At 40.5% G+C, this 17,700-nt stretch overlaps 1 protein-coding gene across 8 annotated transcripts in view; it reads right to left on the bottom strand.

The window, feature by feature from the left end:
* tnca (tenascin Ca) overlaps nt 1-17,700 on the bottom strand; it is a 99,002-nt gene that overhangs the window by 66,709 nt on the left and 14,593 nt on the right. For 3 of the 8 annotated variants that reach the window (XM_056254865.1, XM_056254864.1, XM_056254866.1), the window contains exon 1: nt 6,534-6,812. The gene's annotated coding sequence lies outside the window, so the exon portion shown is untranslated. Of the gene's footprint in view, nt 1-6,533; nt 6,818-17,700 lie in introns of those variants that run through there. The other 5 variants (XR_008807446.1, XM_056254863.1, XM_056254867.1 and 2 more) reach the window with 5 other exon arrangements.

Raw genomic sequence — 17,700 nt, 5'->3', positions numbered from 1 at the left:
CTTCACACTCTGACAATCGATTCATAAGCATTCTGGACTAAATGAATTGGCTAGATGGCTACTATAAAAAAAAAATGGCAGATTGGTCCACCAAAATAAAACCTCAAATTTCACACTCAAACAATGTTCTTTTTCTCTTACTTAAGTGAAGCCCTGAGGCCGTGGGTCGATCTCACTCCAGCTGTCCTGACAGACCCCTTCCACTCTCTCTTTCTCTCTGTTCCCATCATTCCTTCCATACCATCACAGGAGGAAGAGCACATAGCAGAGGAATCATAAACCCCGTCTGCCGCTGACCTCTGACAATTTATGCCCTTTCATTTCATGACTCTTTCCTCAGGTCTTAAACCTCAAACGCTCACCTCAAACGTCCCACTGTGCTCACCTGATGCACTTCCATAAACCTGCAGATAAAACTGCCAAGGTGAAAAAAAAACACCATCTGGGTTTTAGCATGAGCTTCAGAACATCCAAATAAACTGCAACAATTCACTCTGCATTATCAGGCTGAGTGATCACTTCTATACCACAAAAAGGCCACACGATCTGTTAATAGTGCAGTAGAAGTGAAAACATAATTTACGGGGCCACTGAGTGTCATCAAAAATGTCTCTACAGTCCGCTTTCCAAAAATGAAGCATTTTCCTCATATAAAAGCTTGTGCTGTGTCATACAAATGATAAAGGCTCTGTTCCAAAACCTAGCGAGCTACCTTGCTGTCCCTTGTGAAAAAGTACACTTCAGCATACGTTTTAGAGTACGTATTATGGAAATAAATAATACTTAAGTGTGTAATGAATGTAATGCTTTCGGACACATGCATGATATTTGCAATTAAATAAAAATGTATTATAGTTTAAATTTACATTAAATGCAATTAGCTTTTTCCCAATGGGTCCACTGAGTGCCTACAGAGGCAAATACTTTCTAAAAGACTAAAAGTAACACTTTACATGCTGTTGGCAGTCTGTGTCATTCATGTAGAGTTTGGCATGGGACACTTGACTCGCAATTTGTTTTAAGTGAGTTTGATAGTAGTGTGTTGCTACATTGAACTCGAAAAAGCATAAAACTTGACTGACTATTTGTTGATACTTTTCAGTGATAAAAAAAGGTTTATTTATTACAGAGCAATCTGGAATTTTCTCCTCTGCAAAAGAGAATGCAATGATACATTATAAATTGCATAAAAGGAAGTAAATTACAGGGTAGCATAATGTTGCTTTTGAAATGGTCTTCAAGATGGTAGTGCACAATGCTTTAAAATGCTCTCTGTAGACAGCTCACTAGGTTTTGGAACAGTATACTAATTTGTATGCCCATTTTATTGTCTTGATATTTACTGATTTGTGGAATCACTCACAAATGGGGCTGAATGAGTAACACACTAGTTTTGCTCCATCTTTAAGCATGAGCAATTATAATGATGATTCGTAAAGCAAGAGCTACACATTTAATAGTAATTGTTCATTTCTGAACCTCAAAAACCACAATGTCTGGAGTCTTTCCTTTAAACACAGACACACGTGCACACACACATGCACAGCAACAGCTTCTTCCCAACTGCACTACAGATCAATGATCATTCTCCTGTTTCCATAGGAGGATGACATTTTCATGAGCACTCAAGTCTGCACAAACTGACAGATGAATATAGTATGTGCCTTTTGCCAGGTGATATCAAAGTAAGACAAGATCACTGGTTCCCTTTCAGTCGTTCACGTTCGACATAGTCGACTGAATGGGGATCACGCCAAGGAGCCAGTCATCTTCGAGTACTATTGAGAAGAGCCAATGGAATTGGCGTGCGTGATTTGCATCACACACTCCACCCCGCGGCATGGATATAAATACGTAAGTGGCAGAGTTTCCGCTAGAAAAAAATGGTGCCGGCAGAGGTTTCGTTTTACGGACATTTTGATGATATGCCGGTCAAATATCGCCTCTTAATTAGTCAAGTTGAGGAAAACTGGAGCCAGGCTATGTAACTTAAAAAAATGACATAATCAGGCCGTATAGAATGCAACATGTTATTATTAGCCTAACTTTCAAATAGACGGAAAAAAACATGAACGTCCGATTGCCGTCAATCAACACCAATTGTTTTTTACTATGGTTTCACACACATTCACTTTTTGAAACATTGAGGCACGGATGTACCTAATACAAATAAATAAAACATCTCCAGTTAACTAGCAGATCATTCATTTAGTTCGCTATTAAATAAGAGATCTAGCGCTAAAATCAGTTGTTTTTGAAATCAAGCTGAGCGCTCGTGTCCGCTGCTATCAGTTGCATGGACGACGCGCTGCGCGAATTACGCAATCTTCACTCGGACGCGCGTTTTAATTTATCGCCGTTGCGGACAGGCAAATAGAGCAGCACAGGCCGGTTTTGTGTCAAGCATTATTTCAGGTGTTGCGTGATATCTCTACGCCCAAGTTAGCAGTGCTTCGCCTGTGCTTCCAAACATGCATTTGCCCACCTATCTAAATGTAGGGGAGACCGTGAATAACCCCAATTTTTAAAAAAGAAAAACGGTGGAATGTTCCTTTAAGGCTATAGGGCCTGGCCATATTTGAAACGGCTCACTCAATCGTAGGTTGTTTAGGTCTATATTACAGCCGTTTTAGGCGTGCGCTTTATTTGAAATGCAGCATGCGATGTTGTTTAATAACTTTCAAACGGTAGAGGCTGTTCCTTTATAACATAGCCAAAGGTCGGTGTATTTTTGCTTTATACATTTTAGGCTCATTCTCAGATAAATTCATATTGTGTTAGGGGGGCGGGATTATTACACAATTTTAATCGGACAATTTGACCGGAGAGATTTAATTTTGTCGGACATTTCATTTTTTTCCCGGCCAATGTCCGGTAATTACCGGACAACGGAAACCCTGGTAAGTGGATGCATGCACTAGTTGCCTTTTCGCTTCAGAGCCGATCGTTTGATGTCTCTTAAGAGTGCTGTTGTTTACAACGAGCGTGTGTGTCGGTGTTCTTCTGGAAGACTCTCCCAGTGCTGGTGGTTTCTACAGCGCGAGTGCAGCGGTGATCGCGAGCTTTGAGCTCTCAACTGTTGTTTTAACAGCAACAAATTTCTAAATGTGTGTGTGTGTTGACGGCTGGTTAGAGGGCGGAAAGGTGAGTGCTTCACTGTTTCAGTTCTCTGTTCAGTATTGCCGCGGCTCCGGCACTGGTTATGGGTCCTATTTCCTGAAAGAGCAACACGGGTGCATTTGCGTCTTTTTCAAGATGTCATTCCACCCGTGCGTTTCTAGATGCGGTCGTTCCCTGTTCCTCTCTGACGGTCACAATTGTTGCATCACGTGTTTGGGCTTACAGCACACTGAGGCAGCTTTTGTGGACGGATCATGTTCCCATTGCGGGAATATGATTGCCGCGGTGTTGAGATCGAGACTCGCCTTCATCCGCGACGCACGAGTCCCCAATACCATGCCCCACCCCCAGGTGCCATGTGGGATGGGTGATCGGAGGCTAGTGATGGATGTCTCGCCCGGTAACCATTCCCTGTGGGCTCCTCACTCCTCCATCACACCGCAGCCGATGTAATTCCTTGCAAACGTGCTGGTCCCTCTGTAATGGACCGATCAGTCGTTTCAATCGGGTTTCCCCCAGAGGATAAGATGTCGATAGCAGAATCGGAGGGTGAGCTGGCCTCTGGAGACGACGACTCAGCTGTGTTATCTCCCTCTGGGAATGTAACATTGCCCGAGCCGGATCCAGAATTGTCAGCTATGCTGAAACGGGCCGCCGAGGCTGCCGGGCTCGAGTAGAACCCTCCACCGTGTTTCGCTCAGTCTCGGTTGGAGGATTGGTATCTCGGAGCGGGCCGCGCTGGTTCTCAGCTCGCCGCCCCAGTGCCTTTCTTTCCCGAAGTGCATGGAGAGCTTACCAGGTTGTGGACGGCACCTTTCTCTGCCATAAACTGCCTGAATAGCTTTTCCCCCTCACTACCCTTGACGGAGGAGCGGTGAAGGGTTGTGAGGCTATCTCTCCAGTGGAGCAGCAGGTGCACCTGTGTCTGGCGGCCGCTGCCTTTTGGACGGGGGATCCTTGTCTCCCCCTAAGGCCTATGAGTTCTTGTCCGTTCTGACGGGCAGAGCTTACAACGCATGTGGGCAAGCCGCCTCCTCTTTGCCATGGCGCTGCTACAGGTCTATCAGGCCAGGACACTCATAGACATGCACGAGGGTAGCCCAGACCGTGCACTCATAGGGGAGCACCGCACTGCATCCGACCTCACCCTCCAGGGCACAAGTGTCGTGGTGTGAGTGATTGGTGTGGCGATGTCCACCTTAGTGGTTCAGAGTCGCCGAGGGCGTTCCCCTGCCGCCGCTCCCGCTGGGCCTCCGCAGTGGCCTCCATCCAGGCCTCAGCATGGAGCCGCCCTCTCCAGGCGCTGCCAAGCCAGGTGGCAAGCGACAGCAAAAGCATTCCTGAGCGGGCCGCTCAGGGATAGAGGAGGATGCTCTTGGAGTTGGTCACCGATCCACTCCCTCCCTCCGGGTGAGGGCCGGGTGGAGTCTTCGTTTGTGTGCGTGTCTGTTCCACCGCTGGCTCCCAACAAGGAACGGAGCAAGCGGTGCGTTTTAGCCTTTCATCAGTCTGTCAGAATCCCTTACATAAAAACACATATGTACATGCTCACTGCATGAGGACGATGCCCTAAAGGCACTATGAAATCAAAATAGACAATTCTTGGAATATTGCAGTGTTTATTATTAATGAATTGTCCATTAATTTGTCAAATTCATATGCTCTCGTAATCAAAATATCTTTCTCCTCCCTCTTCTCTGATGGCGTGTTAACTGGCACGAGGGCGGAGCAACCTGTCACTCACATGAGATCCACCAATAGCAAACCACAACAACCCAATCAATTCCTGATGGAGAAGTCCTGCCCGGCATTTTTTCTTGTTCGAGAAGCTGTTTCACTCAGATATATGTCACAATAAGAAAAAATACTACTGCAACTTCAGTTTCATGCCAACTTAAATACCTCAAATATCTTTCATCATGAAACATAGTTCAAATCCCCTTTGAGAGAGAGAGAGAGAGAGAGAGAGAGAGAGAGAGAGAGAGAGGGAGAGAGGGAGAGAGAGAGAGAGAGAAGGTGCAGTACACATTATTAAAAAATACTAAAAAAATCAAATTAATACATGCATACATATTTTTTAAAATAATGTGCACTAATGAGACATTCTCAATCGGACCAGGAACGTACATTCAGATTTGCCTAAACAAAATGTCATAAATCTCAATATGAACTCCATAATTACCAAATGATGTATGCTATCCACATTCATTTTAAAGCACTGCTCTTCTACTGTCAATTTTTCAATTCTCATTTTTCAAAAAGAATTTGAGGAGAAACATCTGAGACAAAGTTGATACTTCAAAATAACCGAGAACTCAACTGAATCTCTTTTGTGAAACCTTTAGGTTCCAACATGAAATAAAATATAAATGAGATCTCCTTAATGTCTCAATTGTCTCTCCAAGACAGTTATGGGATTAGATGGAGATCAAAAGGAGTCTCCTGCTTCTCCCATAGTTTCAAAAATCTTAATGTTTCATACTGCCCTCAGTCTTGTCAAGAAATCAATATCTGAGACCAAAAGTCAGTATGTTTCTCAATATGAACCCTGCATGATAACAGCCGACTCATTTCTATCTATTTTTACTGGGATTTTTAAAAGAAACATCTGATACTTAACAGAGCTGATACTTAAAAAAACGAGAACAACAGAATCTCCTCTGAGAAATACAATTTTCCTTTAGACTCCAAAGAAAATAAAAATGAGATCTCTTAAATGTCTCAATTGTTTCTCCAAGACAGTAATGAGATTGCAGTATATGGAGAGAAACATTTGTCTCATTTAATTTTTTTAAAATCTTATTGTCTCATACTGCGCTCAGTCTTGTCAAGAAATCAACATCTGCAATCAAAACTCAGTATGTTTATCTCAATATGAACTCTGCATGATAACAGCGGACTCATTTCTATCTATTTTATGAGAATTTTTAAGAGAAACATCTGAGGCAAAGTTGATACTTCAACAGAACTCTGAGAAATAAAATGCTTTAGGTTCCAACACATATGGAAATAAAATAAAAAAGAGATCTCTTTAATGTCTCAATTGTTTCTCCAAGACAGTAATGAGATTATAAGAGAAGCAGGAGACTCGGTTTGCTCAACCATTTAGTTTCAGAGACCTTAATGTCTCTTGAATTGTCAAGAAATCAATGTCTACAATCAAAAGTCAGTATGTTTATTGCAATATAAATGGAAATCTAACAGCTGACTCGTTTGAATCCAAGAATATTAAAGAGAAACATCTCAGACAAAGTTGTCGAAAAGAGGCATAATTAAGAGCTCAACAATCTCCCGAGCAAGGAAAGAGAAAATCTCCTCTGGGTCAGTAGCAGAGTGAATGGAAAGTTCAACATCCAAAAAAAGACTAAAGCGCTGCATCCATAAGATAAGACAGATGAAGAGGATAAAGATACCTGTGGTGATGAATCAAGCGTCCACTGAGTAAATGAGGTGCAGAAGACGCAAGTCGAACCCGGCGACGAGATGCGAGACCTCCAGCTTCTGTCTGTCTCCGTGTCTCCACGTGCTGGAAGATCTGAGAGCGTCTGTGATGTTTTCCACACACACCCCTCTGCCCGCCGAGCCTCTGGGCTGAAGTGTGTGAGAAGGAGAGAGAGAGGATGAAAGCACTACACCTCTTTAATATGAGAGACTTCAGTCAGAGCGCTGTGAATTGCAAGGACTGCCCTTAAATAGCCTTTTCACGAACTCATACACGTTCTCTCTCTCTCTCTTTCCCCTCCTGTTCTTCCCTCCTACTGCTTTGAGGTGTTGAGATGCCTACACACTCAGCATATATTACCCATACTCTCTTCTCCCTGGAGCGAGAACATACGCCTATACGTACAAGTTCAACCGTGGTATAAGATTCTACAGAGACATAAAAGCAAAGAGAATATTTAATAATTCTACAATTTTAATCCAAGTGCGCTACGGAGATGCTGTATGCACAGAAACATAAAGAAGATGGACTAAAAAACAGAAACTATGCGAGTCACACTTAAAAACATCTGAATCACATTACATTAGATAACAAAACATCAACTCAACTACTACCCTTTAAAAGTTTTTGGAAAGAAATTAATATTCCGTAAGGATTCATTAAATTGATCAAAATGGCAGTAAATACATTTGTAATATAACAAATTATTTATATATTCAATAAATGCTGCTCTTTTGAACTCTCTATTCATCAAGAGTCCTGAATAAAAGGCATCACATTTTAAGCGGCACAACTGTTTTCATCATTGATGATACTAATAAATCTTTCTCGAGCAGCAAATCGGCATATTAGAGTGATTTCTGAAGGATCATGTGACACTGAAGACTGGAGTAATGATGCTGAAAATTCAGCTTTGATCTCAGAAATAAATTACATTATAAAACTATAATATTTCACAATACTACTGTTTTTACTTTATTTTTAGCACATGAATGAATGAATGAACATTGTCCTAATTTTTTTCTAATGAACATTCTGGTTTACTCAAAAACACAGATTACAGAAGTAAAAATGTTTGCAAATAACATGCAAACTTTAACATTTCTATGCAAAAGGTCAAATTACAGAATTTGACTACCCAAACATGTTTCAGTTGATACCTATGCATGATAAACAAACTGGTCAGGCTGGTCTTAGCTGGTTTAGGGTGAATGTAGCTGGTCTAAGCTGGCCAAGTTGGTCTCTCAGCCTGGCAAAGCTGGTGATCAGCTGGGTTTAGCTGGTTGGTCAGCATCCTGACCATCTAAAGAAAGAAGTGGCCAAAACCCCTCTAAAACCAGCCTATAGCAAACCAGCTCTGGCCAGGCTGGAAGACCATCTAAGATCAGCCAAACAGCTTAGTGTGGTTTAAGATGGGGAGTGAAGGTTAGAAGGCAAGAGGCATGAAGATGCAAACCAGATCTTGGGACCAGAAGCCATGCAGGGACAACTCAGTTACGACTACTGTAGGTATATCAGATGAGTAAACACAAAAAGCATGTTTCACCTCAGGTGGAAATGTCAGAAAGCAGATTTATTGACTGATGTAGCAGGCTTGAAACACTTTCACTTCCAGCTCTAGCAGAAAGAAAGGTTGGAAATTATGTTTAACGGATTAAATCTTCAGATGTGTCCTTTTGTATATTTGTCTGAACAGCAGCCTAAGATGCCACTAAAAATGACATTATAACTGACATACAACATCAACAACCTCTACTTTCTGGTCAATCAGCCACCTGTTTGCAATCATCACATCAACCTCTCCATTTCACCATTACAGAGCACTTCCATGTCGCTTAAATGACAATCTGGGTGGAATCCCTGCCAAGAGGTTATAAACCACTGTGCAATTTCTACAGAAAGTGTGCCTAACCCTAAATCTTTTCTCATTCGGAGACCCAGAGGGCCAGTGTGTGTGTGCCAGATATTTTGGTTATTTTGCTAGTGTTAACTGCAAGACTCAATCGAAATGCAAGCTGATTTTTTGATGTGCTGATCCCAGTCAAAACCATTTAAAATGACAGTGCATGAAGTGTTTTGCTAAAAAAATCTTTACAGTCTAAATGACAATTTACTTTCCACAAAAGGACTGGAAGCTCAACTTAAAAGTTTAGAAAAAAATCTCTTCTACGCATTTCTCCGCTTCTCTGGCTTGTTTCCTAATCTAGTTGTCTAATAAACCTGGAATTGTATATTACACATATTATCTTTTGGATAAAAGCATCTAAATGCATGCATTTAAATGCCTTAAGTTAAATTATAATTATGCATTTTTTTGATTGCTCTTATTGAGAGTCATGAATGCCTCTTACTTTTCAACCCCTTTGGTACAATAAACAGATGAATGTCAAATTATCTAAATGATCTCAGTTTTGAAGTGACAAGAGAAATGTGTTAAAATTAGCTACATTTCATGCAACATTTATGTTATTTTTTAACTAGCATATTTAATAGTTCTCTCCATCATAAGTTTTGTGCTTTTATGCTGTAAACAAAAGTACTGGAAAATTTGTGAAAATGTTTTAATATTTGTGAGATTGTTCACCGGCCAGCATGATTTAATAACATATTTTTTCTTCCATGATTCAGGCCCGTTGTATACAAAAGCTAAGTCATAAAGGCTGGGTTTGTGTTGTTACCATTGTTTGCCGATTATGTCATGTTCACCAAATAAAACCAAATTGCCCACACCTTCATGACAACAGCATTACCCTATTTTTCCATTAAGGATCTGGAACTGTGTAATTGTAAAGTAAAGCTAAAACTATTAAAAGTTATTTTCAGTATTTTCAGTAATTGAAATTAAGCTGATTTTTTTTTTAATAGAATTATTACAATAGAAAAAATATAAATATAATGAAAAACTTAAATAAGTGAAATAAATGAACTGAAAAAAGTTTACTAAAATAAAAAAATAATACAAATTAAAGCTAAATAAACAAAAACAAAGAATTTACACTAACTTGAAATAAATGAAAATTAATACTTAAAAAAATCAAACATTAAAAAAAATCAAACATTAATAAATATGGTATATTAATAATACTAAAATATCATTGATCAGGAAGGGAATGAGGATGTGAAAATCCTATACAACTTAAATGTAGAAATACTCTCTGAAGTCAAGATCGCTGCATAATCAACTCGTCAACTTCACGTTCATTCGACAAACATGCCCGATTAATATTAATATCAGAATTAAGCTGGGGAGAGCTATACTTTTAAAGTTATGCTTTACAATAATATTGCATTACTTAGTTACTTTGTATGGAAAGTAATGTGTTACGTTATTGCTGTACTTTTTTCTCACCTGGGCTGGGCTTGCTTGTTTGTTTTAATTACAAAAAAGTTATATTTTTGTCAAATGTAAAGGCACACCAAAAGTGAAATGAAAGGAAAATGAAAGGAAATCAAATTGACGTCTGTCTGTTCTGGATTGCAGAAGAATAGGACGCAGGAGAAGAAAGCTCAACAGTCTTACTTTAGCAAATAATTAAATGCAAATGTGATGTTCATTAAAGTAATTGTTTTCTTATTAGTGTGGTCAAACTATGGAAGTCAAATAATGGCAAATGTTTTTGAAACAAAAAAATCCTGTCGAAATTGCATACTTGAAAAAAATATGCATTGCATTAACCTAGCATGTTAATGCACTGCATTTTTATGGGCTGAAATTCAGCATGGTTGGATATTTAAGCTGTGAATATTTCAATTCAAAACATTTCAAACACATTTTCATTATTAAAAATTCAATAATCCATATTCAACGTTGACATACAGGAACTGGAGGAAAAGCAGTAGATTACCGAGCATAATCTCCATCTGCTGTTAGTCGATCTCACCAGCAGGGGGTGCAAGTGCAAGACAAGAGCAACAGATAGAGCAAGCCATTCATTCATAAAAACTCATTTACAGCAATGTACATGTATTTGTGATTATTATGATGGTGGTTTATGTTAAATTCAGTGTCTTAACGGTTACTTTTCCTATAGCCTATACATTCATATTTCTCTACCGTGAACGAGATTATAATGTTATTCCCCCGATGCGGATGTACAGATCCAATGTTACATTTGAGGTTGACATATTTCTCTTGGTTGTTTAGTTGCCTTAACTTTATATTGCAGTGATGTGTAGGCTACTAGGGTTTCCCTCAATACTTCAGGATTCCCCTGCTGGACATATAAAACGCTTAACGTAGCCTAATGGACTAATACCTTGATATAAAAGACCAACCTCGCAGGCAAGCAGACTCAGAATATGAACTTAACACACAAAGTTTAATGCTGAGCGTTTCCCGGTGATATACTGGCATAAAGTTGGCTTGAAATTGGACATTTGCACATTTAGGGACCGTCTCGGACCCTATTGAACTATTGAAAATCAATATGACATCATGACTTTGCATAAACATACACGCCACTTTCAAGTCAAGTGGCGTGTTATCTATACGCATTTTGAGCTATCCGCGTGTATGTCCACGCCGAAACGAACCGTCATCTTTTGAATCTGAGGGTGCATTGAGAAAATGGCCTTTAAAGTTGTCCATTTATGTTCACGAGTAAATGCTCACATTTCGTCTAGAACTACAATAAGCATCATGTTTTCACACAGCGCACACAACGCCTCTGAATCTTACTCCCATTTCTCTCAACACAGGGACAGGAGAGCTGTCAGTCAATAAATGGGAAAACAAAGTAACGTGCATTACTTATATTTTATTGTAAATTTAAAAGTAATGAGTTACATTACCCGTTACTTGAAAAAAGTAATCTGATTACGTGTTACTTGTAATGTGTTCCCTTTCGAGGGAACTCGCACTGCGAAAAAATGAAAAAAAAAAAACAGAGTGCAGCGTTCAGGCAGTATCTCCCTCGCCGTTCAAGGTCCAGAAAGGCTGCCGCCAGGGGGCAGCCTCAGCCGTCATCGAGCTCCTCATATCGGCAGGGCCAAAAGGAGGGTGTCGCTTCTAGAGTTCCCCCTCAAAGAGATTGGGACTCTAGGCGGCACTCTCACCAAAGAAGGGAACGAGACACTATGGGCCCTATTTTAACGATCTGAAACGCAAGTGTCAAAGCGCAAAACGCAAGTAACTTTGTGGGCGGATCCCGGCGCTGTTGCTATTTTCCCGGAGGGATAAATGCCTCTTGCGCCAGGCGCAAATCTAAAAGGGGTTGGTCTGAAATAGCTTCATTATTCATAGGTGTGGTTTGGGCGTAACGTGAAATAAACCAATCAGAGCGTCATCTCACATTCCCTTTAAGAGCAGGCGCGCATGTTCTAAAGCGGATTCCTATTATAACGGCGGATTTGCCAGGCGCGCGCCAGGAGCGGTTCACAGCCGAGGAGAGCAACGTTCTCGTCAGGGCCGTAAAACACAGAGAAGTGACATTGGGGATGGAGAAACCCACCCAAATTAACTTCTGTTAAACAGGCGTATAATTTGGGTAAATGTGTAAGCTACATGTATGCTTTTATAATAAATTGTCTATCTATCTATCTATCTATCTATCTATCTATCTATCTATCTATCTATCTATCTATCTATCTATCTATCTATCTATCTATCTATCTATCTATCTATCTATCTATCTATCTATCTATCGTAATAATGTATGATTTGCAAAAATGAAAACTGCTGCTTAGATGAGAGAATCAAAGTGTATGCGCGTTGTGCACACGCTACATTGATTATGGCCAAGCATGCGCCCTTAAAATAGCATTATGAACAACGCGCAACGCGCCACTGACTTTAGACTACTTTTTTTCTGGTCAGTGGCGCAATTGTTTTATAGAACAGCAAAATAGCATGAGGGAAAGTTTGCGCCGGAACACGCCTCCTCTTTGCGCTGAACCGCCCCGGGGAGCGCAAGTGTATTTCTTAGTTAACCGACGTGCGTCTGTGGAGGGAAAAGCCCGCTTTGCGCGGGTGCAAAATAGGAATGATACATGCGTCAGTGTACAAAGTCATTTGCGTCGGGTGCAAGATAGGGCCCTATGTCCCTTAGCCACACCTCCTCCTGCCTAGGAGTGGCTTGCTTCATCGTGAAGCTAACGCTGCTGTGTGCCGGCGTCCCTTTGTAGTTTCCGTGTATGCCGTCACACGCTACGTCATCACGCAACACCAATAGGATTGGATTAGTTTCATTCATGCTTCAGACGCGTTACACTAAGAGAGGCGTCCCCCATAGTGTCGTCATCGACGCAGTGTCTCGTTCCCTTCTCAGGGAACAAGGGTTACAGTCGTAACCCGAGACAATTCCCCCAACACTGGAATTAGGACTCACTCAGTTTCTCTTTCATTTCTTTATCTCTCTCTCTCTCTCTTTCTCTCTCTCTCTCTCTCTCTCTCTCTCTCTCTCTCTCTCTCTCTCTCTCTCTCTCTCTCTCTCTCTCTCTCTCTCTCATTAACACCTCATAAGAATATAATAGAACGAGGCATTTAAATAGCGCTTTCATATGTACTACTGTACACCCAAGGCGCTTTACAATCATATCAGCAGTGTTGGGCAAGTTACTTTTAAAAAGTAATTAGTTACAGTTACTAGTTACTTCTTCCAAAAAGTAACTAAATTAGTTACTCAGTTACACATTTTAAAAGTAACTAGTTACTTAAGAAAGTAACTATTGCGTTACTTTCAAGTAAAATTAAATTTTAAATGCTCAAATGTGACCCCACCTCTACCCTGTCCGACTATGCGTTATGATGGGTCGTTCGCAATTCATGAGCGTTAGCCGTTAGTGATGATGGGTCGTTCGCGAATGAGTGTTAGTGATGATGGATCGACTCGTTCGCGAATGAGCTTTTGATGGGTCGTTCGCAATTCGCGAATGAGCCGACTCTAAGAGCCGGCTCTTTTAGGTGAACGTCGGGAGCTGGCTCGCATATCTGAAGAGCCGACTTCAGCCTATAGAAATTTAGCCTATAGAAATTAAATAATTATGTAATAAAAATTGAAATATTATAGTCAAAGTCATTTAAAGAGCCGTTTGTGAGCCAAAAGAGCTCTTTTCAGTGAGCTGAGTCAAAAGAGCCGAATGCCCATCACTACTATGCGTGCTTTCGAACACCCGCCCAACTCTACCTCTGATTGGCTTACAATGACATTTTACTCTACCTCAGCCAATCGCCAGCATTTATGCGCTTGTCTCGTGCTCTGCCCACTAACCAAGGAAGAACAGTAAAAAAAGTATTTGCCTCTCGCTCAGAGATCTAGTTGGTCTGATGAAAAAAAAAAACAGCTTCATCAGTTATAGTAACGCGCCGCATTTTTTGGCAGTAACGGTAACGGCGTTATTAAGATGAGAAGAGTAATCAATTACATTACTCGTTACTGGAAAAAGTAATGGCGTTAGTAACGGTTATTTATAACGCCGTTATTCCCATCACTGCATATCAGGGGGTCTCTCCTCAACCACCACCAGAGTGAGCATCCACTTGGATGATGCGACGGCAGCCACAGTAAAACGGCGCCAGTGCGCTCACAACACACCAGCTATAGGTGGAGAGGAGAGAGAGTGATAGAGCCAATTCAATGGATGGGGATTGTTAGGAGGCCATGATTGGCAGGAGCCAATGGGTGGAATGTGGCCAGGACACCGGGGTTACACCCCTACTCTTTACGAGAAATGCCATGGGATTTTTAATGACCACAGAGAGTCAGGACCTCGGTTTGACGTCTCATCCGAAGGACGGTGCTCTTTGACAGTATAGTGTCCCCATCACTACACTGGGGTGTTAGGACTCACACAGACCACAGGGTGAGCAACCCCTGCTGGCCTCACTTACACCTCTTCCAGCAGCAACCTGGTTTTCTCAGGAGGTCTCCCATCCAGGCACTGACCAGCTCAGCCCTGGTTAGCTTCAGTTGGGGACCAGTCTTGGGCTACAGGGTGATATGGCTGCTGGCTGCTTATGTTAGAAATAAGGTGCAAGTCAATCCATGACAACACATCCGTTCTTAACCTTTCAGAGCTGGAGCACTTGAACGTCTGGAAGTGATATCATCGTTTCTAAAGAAGCTAAAATAAACATGGAATTACTCCAACGAGACCACCACAGGAACACAACATGTGCTACAGAATATACACACAACCACAAATATCTACTGAAGTCAACATGAAGAAAAAAAAAGGTGACTCAATCTGCATTCATAAACATTTCAGTGCATGCTATTCTAAAGAATAAAATTGTTTTGTTTCAATAAAACATAATAACTTGCTATTTCATTTGGAAATACATCACATTACAATTACAGACATAAAAATGCAAAAGCTTAATCCTGGAATGCAAAGAGATGTGCCTAGTTAGGTGCAGTCTAAATATTTATCAGAGTGATTCCTCAGCACAATAATACGCGTTCAGTAAGCACCTGTTGAGCCCATCTGGACACAATGGACACGGTTTCTACTGATCCTCCGGACATGAGGACCCCCGGGGGAACGGGCGGTTCATTGATGGGTGAGATGAGAGATGGGAAATGAAATGTGCTTCAACTATGAAGTCTGGCCTGATGTCCAAATCATATCACAGAACACATGTGGCACGCAAGATAAGGAGTTTTTAATCAAACCATAACGGGACAAGCTACACTACTGTTCAAAGGTTTGGAGTCTGTAAGATTTATGTTTTTAAAAGAAGTCTCTTATGCTCACCACGGCTGCATTTACAGGTATGATGAAGGAAAACAATAATACCGTATTGTGAAATTACAATTTAGAAATCATTCTAATATGCTGATTTGCTGATATCTATCCATCCATCCATCCATCCATCCATCCATCCATCCATCCATCCATCTATCTATCTATCTATAAAAGAAGTGATTTGAGAAGTTAAGCAATTACATTTGGATGAAAGATTATGAAAACATTCACAAAAAGACCTGAAGTGTTTATTAAGAAATCCAATAGTTAAAATTTTGGCTTCATGTTGACTACATAACTTTTATTTAACATAACCCCTAGTGAAGTCCACCCTAGAATAAAGATCCACAATCTGATTACACAACTTACAAGATAGTTAAATTAACTTAAACAAGGCCTTTTGATTAAGTGGCAGAGATGTGATCGTGCATCAATGATTTTTAATAGCGTAATCAAAAAATGTATGATGGGGAATGATGTTTATTCAATGATGATTATTCAAGAATATACTGTATTTTGATGGTTATTTTGCCATTAAAAGCACATAAAATGAGTCTGTTGATTATAACGAGGTCCTAAGTGGGATATCGTAGAACTGAAGACTATGAAGGGTTTTACACACATTACTCCTCAGACATTCAGCAGATCTGTCACCCTCTATATAAACATGAACAAATATGGGATTTCAGCCACAGTTCCTTCCGATTCTGCCAGCAGCTCGACACCCTGGGCCTGGCAGAGACCACTGACAGATCCAAACACACCCTCTGATGCTCAGGTCAGAGTCAGTGAACCAGGCTTAAAACACCCAGATCCACTGCTGTCTGCATGACTGAAAAACAACATTTAACAAGGGTGTAACAACGATTTGGTTCGATACACTGACAAAGCCAAAATAGAGTTAAAATGGCGTGTTTTTATTTATTATTACTCCTAACACATATGGTTAAACGGGTTAGTAAAATATTGTTCATTAAAATGCTAAATTTGCTATTACATGAGGGCTGAACAGGGCTTGGATTTAGAAAAATGTATGATTCTGCTTAGCTAAAAATATGCACTTATAAGAAAAACCTATAAAGGTTCCTGTCAGGCGCTTCATAGATAGAACCTTTTCATTGTAATTAATAAAAAAAAAAAAAAAAATCTATAGTAAAATTATGTTAGACTCACTTTAAGACCTGACGCACAGATCCAGTATACTGTTACACATGCGTTTTCTTTCTCAACTGTTTACATTTACTTAAGCATGACTGACTGTGTTTTAGTGAATACTTCTCAAGACTGGCATTTTGACATTATTTTGTGTGTATTTGACTGTTTAAGTGCAATAAGCTGTGAAAAAGAACTCAATTTACTACTGAGAGGCAGCTTTATGTGCCGCACTTTGGGTGCGAGGACAAAATATGCGGGAATGAGTACAATTATGCGCAATACGCACAATCCCACGCCGAAATTCAAGCCCTCTGACACCAACAATATTCATCCGGAGCAAAAGAAACGAGTGAGTGAGGGGAGATGGATTTGTGTGTCACTCGGTGTATTTTTGACAACACTACACTACATTGCACACGGTTTGTTATTTCAGAAGCCTTTTAAAAAGACTACAATTGAAAAAAAGTATATAAGTCAACCCGCTAAAGTGGCTAGTAGGAGTGACTGCATTACACGTCACTGCTGAAATACACCTGCATTTGGCAGGTATTAATGTCATCCGCTGGTGACATGATATATTGTTATACCACTAACATTTAAAATCAGCAAGTGTGTCTGATTGTCATGAGCAGATGGTTTTAACCCCACTGGAAGGAAAAATAAGCCACACGGTTCCTTTAACATATTGATTTTTTCCTCCTAGATGGCAATGAGCCTCATTCATGAAAGTTTAATTTATTTATAAAGCACGTATAAAACAACCTTGGTTGACCAAAGTGCTATACAAGAAATATCTAGGTCCATCCCCAAAATTAAAATAAACATTCACAAGACATTAAAAGCACAAATACGTTTTCAAAAGACTTCTAAACTCAGACACTGTGGACATTGTTTTGATAGATGACGGCAATTTGTTCCATAACCTGGGGCCAGCTACTGTAAAGGCTCTGTCACCCCTGCATTTCAGTCTGGATCTGGGTACTCGTAACAGATGATTGGTCTGTGATCTGAGCAGTCTGACTGGTTTGAGTTCTGTAACCAACTCAGTACGGTATTGAGGAGCGAGATTGTTTAACGCTTTATACACAAACAGCTAAATTTTTAATTCAATACGATACTGAATAGGTAGCCAGTGCAGTGAACGTAGAATAGGCGTGATGTGGTCCTGTGTGCAAATGCCTGTAAGCAAACGGGCAGCTGCATTTTGGACCAGTTGAAGTTGATGAATAGATGAGACAGGCAGCCCTTGATATAGCGAATTACAGTAATCAAGCCGTGATGAAATAAAAGCATGAATT

This window comes from Rhinichthys klamathensis, unplaced genomic scaffold (genome assembly GCF_029890125.1).
Source record: "Rhinichthys klamathensis goyatoka isolate OS25496 unplaced genomic scaffold, OSU_Roscu_1.1 h1tg000114l_1, whole genome shotgun sequence".
Taxonomy (NCBI): domain Eukaryota; kingdom Metazoa; phylum Chordata; class Actinopteri; order Cypriniformes; family Leuciscidae; genus Rhinichthys; species Rhinichthys klamathensis.
This window is presented reverse-complemented; position numbering and strand designations above follow the sequence as displayed.